The sequence below is a fragment of the Falco naumanni genome, chromosome 9 (genome assembly GCF_017639655.2).
Source record: "Falco naumanni isolate bFalNau1 chromosome 9, bFalNau1.pat, whole genome shotgun sequence".
Taxonomy (NCBI): Eukaryota; Metazoa; Chordata; class Aves; order Falconiformes; family Falconidae; genus Falco; species Falco naumanni.
In genome coordinates this window covers 266,493-270,842 of record NC_054062.1, presented here as the reverse complement: position 1 = coordinate 270,842, position 4,350 = coordinate 266,493, and positions in this window count along the sequence as shown.

The window sequence follows — 4,350 nt, the reverse complement described above, 5'->3', positions numbered from 1 at the left end:
GTGAACAAGCACTGGGAGCCCAAATCAGCACTAAATCCTGCTCTTTCAGGCTCCGTTTCGTGCACCAAGGAGGGCATTAACCTTGCGGGCTGCAGGCTGGGCACCGATGGGGCACACAGGCAGAGAGTCAGGCCGAAGAGGTGAGAAGATGTGGGACCTGAAGGGCAGCCCAGCCTCGCTGGGGGCTCAGCAGAGCCTCACAGGTGAGCAGGTTTGCAAGGAGCCAGGATCAGTACAGGATGGTGTGAGCAGGATGGCTCCTAGAGAGATACAAGTCTGCTGCAGGGGAGCATGCACACAGAGCAGCACGTGGCTCCCTGGGGGTTTTCTCCTTCAGGTCTACAGAAATTGAGCTAAGAGGCAGCAAGGAGAAGGGTCAGATTCTGCATAGGCAACTAGCTAAAAGATAAGAAACAAAAGGGTAGGAACAAATCATCTGCTCTTAGATTGCAGAGTGCTTCCCAGGGAGCAAAGGCTCACAGGTCAGGGCAGTCACAGAGCACCCAAAAGCAGGGGGAAGCCGTAGTCAGGCAAAGGAAAAACCAAAGAGTAAAGGTAGCCAAAGCTGAAAAGAGTTCCAGGACCTCATGGTGCTGAGCTATAAAGCAGCAGAGGTAATTCAGTGCTGAGAGGTGTGAAGATGTGCCTGGGGAGACTGCCCAGTACGCACACAGGCTGAAAAGCAGCGAGTCAAGTGGCTGGGACTGCTCGGAAAGGATTAGAAACCAAGGCAGGAAACATCCTCATGGCTGTGGTAGAAACTCACAGCACGACTAGAGTCTGAAATTCATCACCCCAAGATATTGCAGAGACCAAAGGTATAAAGTATATTCAGAGAGTGTCAGAGAGTTCATGGTGTGTGGGTCTGTGCCGGTGCAAAATGGCAGATTCAACTGCCTGTGCAGAAAGCTGCTACCCTGCTGACTTCCAGGAGTGGGGAGGGCTGGGTGGAGAAAGGACACCCCGGGTTTGCCTCGTTTCTTTTACCTGCCTTAGCCCGCTGAACTGCAGCAGGCTCCTCTCAAGGCAGTTCCCATGGTATTGTTTACAGGATGGCTGTGTCACCTCCTCCTCAAGCCACCCCCCATGCCCCCTACATAGCCGGGGGGGGAACAGCTCTCATCCATACACCCTGAGGACCTCAGCTCCACGAGAGCCCACAGGATCAGCTCCCTCCCAGCAGCAAGCCCCATGTCCCCCACCACCATAGTCTTTGTGACACATGGATCCCATGGGACTGCAAGGCTGAGGAAGGACCCCTACAGCAACACATCCCAGCTTTCCCCAGAGAGGAACAAGGCTCATCCTGTTTCATCCCAGCACTTCAGTGCACGCTCAGTAGAAGGGGAGCAAGTCCCTGCTCTAGACATCATCCCAAGCCCGCTAACTGCCTGAGCTTTCCTGTCTTTCCATCCTGTTTTCAGTTCTAGGAGAGAAACCCTGGGGATGGCCATACAACGAAAGGTTTGAAAGGAGCACGAATTCTCCACAATGCAGCCGCAGAGCTCCTTGTGCCATCACAGGAGCAGTGGGCAACTCCATGGACAGACACAGTGATCTCGTCCCCGTGCCTGGAGCTGTGCTAGTGCACAGAACCATGACTGGCTGCTGGGACTCAGGGCACCCCACACACTGTTTACAGATCTGATCTGTGGGATGTGCAGCCCACAAAGCCATGCTGGCCTGTTGCAGCAGCCATGGTCCTGCCCACCAGCAGCTTAACCATCCCTATCATACTGCTCCGCTACCACTTTATAATTCATTCTATAAGTGACTCGTAGATCATTAAGGTTATTTGTCCAGCCTCCTGCCTGCTCTCAGGCTGGGAATATCACCCAAGCAGCATCCTCATATCCTCAGCATGTGGCCAATGCAGAGCATCCTTTGGAGGGCATCCAGCCCTGAGTCAAAAGACCCTTGAAAGTGAAGAGCTCACAGATCCCAGGGCAGATTATTCCAGTGACTCATTACTGTTAGCTGCTGGAAATATGTCACTTATTTCCTGCCTGAACTGTCCCAGCTTCAGCTCAGCTCCCACTAGAGCAGAAGTTCTCAACTCATGGTTCACTGGCTCCCAGGAGCTGATGGACTACTGCAAACCAGGAGACAGACAGGCATGAAGAGCTGCAGCTCACCTGGCAGGGTCTGTAGTCCACAGGAGAGGGATGTCAATGAAGAGGACGTCAAAGGCATTGTGCTGCCTCTCTTTCTCTTCCAGCACATGAGGTTTTTTCCTCCTAGGAAGCAGTCTGTCACGGACACATCCATCACCAGATCTAGTTTCTGCAGGAGGGCTGGTCTCCTTCCATACAGCACAACTTCGGGGGGGGGGGGGAAGGTTGGAAGAACATTATTGGCAAATTGCGTTTCCTTCCTCGAAGCTGTTGGTTTCGACCAGCTGACACCCAAAGGGCAAGTCTCAGCTTGTTTCTGACCCCACAGCCCAGCACTTGTGCATGGCTTTCTGACTGATGAAAAGCTGAAGTTTGCCTCCACAATATTTTAATGAGAACAATTTTGTATTGTCATCAACATCGGCTGCCACGACAGCAAGACAGAACAGAGCTCACATTTTCCAGCTCACAGGGATGCCAGCCTGGTTATCCCCATCCAGAATGAATTACACAGACATCTTAGAGGTTGGAGCATCCTCCTCTCCCACCACCCTTGCGCTGAGCCCTTCTCCCTCTGGTGCCGACAGGAAGGTCCAGAGACCCTCCCAGTCCTGCCAACACCACCTCTGAGCTGCAGAAATGTGTGTGCAAACAACAGGAACATGTCGTCTCCCAGCCCCTGAGCCCCTCCTGCCCCGGGTGGTGCAATGGCCATGGGGCTCGACGCTCCGTTTGGAAGGGGCATCTCCTCCCAGCAGCTGGTATTTTGCTCACTGCTGCTTCTTTCCAAACCCCCGAAAGGGAGCAACCTAAGGCAGCAGGAAAGCTTTTCAGAAGCTGGATGGTAGCTGTCTGCTGAGGGTGTAACTAACAATTTGGGAAGAAGGGAGGAAGCAAAGGTTTCCTTTGTAGTGAGTGTTACAAAGCCAAGGAAGAGTTTTTGCGTGCAAGGAAGAATCACTGCATGCAGACACACAGCGCGGCCGGCAGCGAGGCAGAGCATCAAGTCCGCTGGCTCTAGAGAGGCCGACGGGCCCAGGAGCGGACACGAGCCTCCTCCTCAAGGCACTCCCCAAGGGACGGCACCCACCGTCCGTCCCCCCACCTCGAACACCTCAAGCACCCCCCGGGGCCTGCCCGCAGCCCCCTGGCCAGCCAGCACCCGGGCGGGGGTCCCCGTGGGAGGGAGCCCCCGTGGCACAGGGTGGCCCTGGGGGCGCGCAGCCACACGAGGGCGCTGCAGCCCCGCGCGGGGGAGCACGGCGCGGCCCGCGGAAGCCGGCGGGGTCCGGGGTGCGGGGCTGAGCCCCCCATCGTGCTGCGCTGCTCCACACCCCGCCCCAAATGGGGCCAGGGACACCCACCCACCCCGTCAGGCTCCTTCTTCTCTGCCCGCAGCTGGGGCTGGCACCCGCATGGCATCCACGTCGCAAACGGGACATCTCACAGCTCAACTCCAGAGCCAGGCAGGAAAAATCCCGGTGGATAAAGTTTTCCTTGTGCCAGCTTCACCCTCGTGTATGCCAGAGGAGCAGGGAAACATCGCTATCCTTTCCAGGCAACTAACTTGCTTTCCCTAGATGTCACAGGGATCCCAGTTCCTCCAGGGGATCTGCATGGCAAAACCCTACAGCACAAGATGGGAGAGCCCCGTGTCTGTTAGGAGAAAGAGAGATTTTCGGAGGGCAGAGAGTGACCTGTGGCACAGGAGAGATACCCAGTGGGGATCTTGGTTCCAGATCACACCAGGAGAAGGTCTGGATGAACCAGAGGGACCTGGAAAGCAGCACAGGCAGGTGAGAAAGGGGTCAGCAGCATCCCAGGGCTGGAGGCATGTGTGAAGGGGCTTGCGCTGGGTCTCTGTGCACTTTTCCCCCACAACCAGACACCTTGGGCTCAGCAGGGCAGAGGGAAGACATGTACTGGCAGGGTGAATCCTACTCAAATATTTAAGCACCAAACACTGTTGTTCTGCAGTCCCAGGTGGGTTTTGCAGTGTTACTATTTCAGGTTTGAGCCAGGTGTGAAAACCAAATTGTTAGCACACACAATGCACACACCAAACCCCACAGACTGGCAAATGCAGCCACCATCCTCGCTCTCACAGGGCTGCACGAGGCTCTGGGTGCACCCTTCCCCCACACCGGTGCCAGAGCAGAAAGCTGGGAGCTCTGGGCTTATTTGGGATATTATTTGGGAAAAGGCACGGGATGCTCATCACTTGCCCCAGACGTGG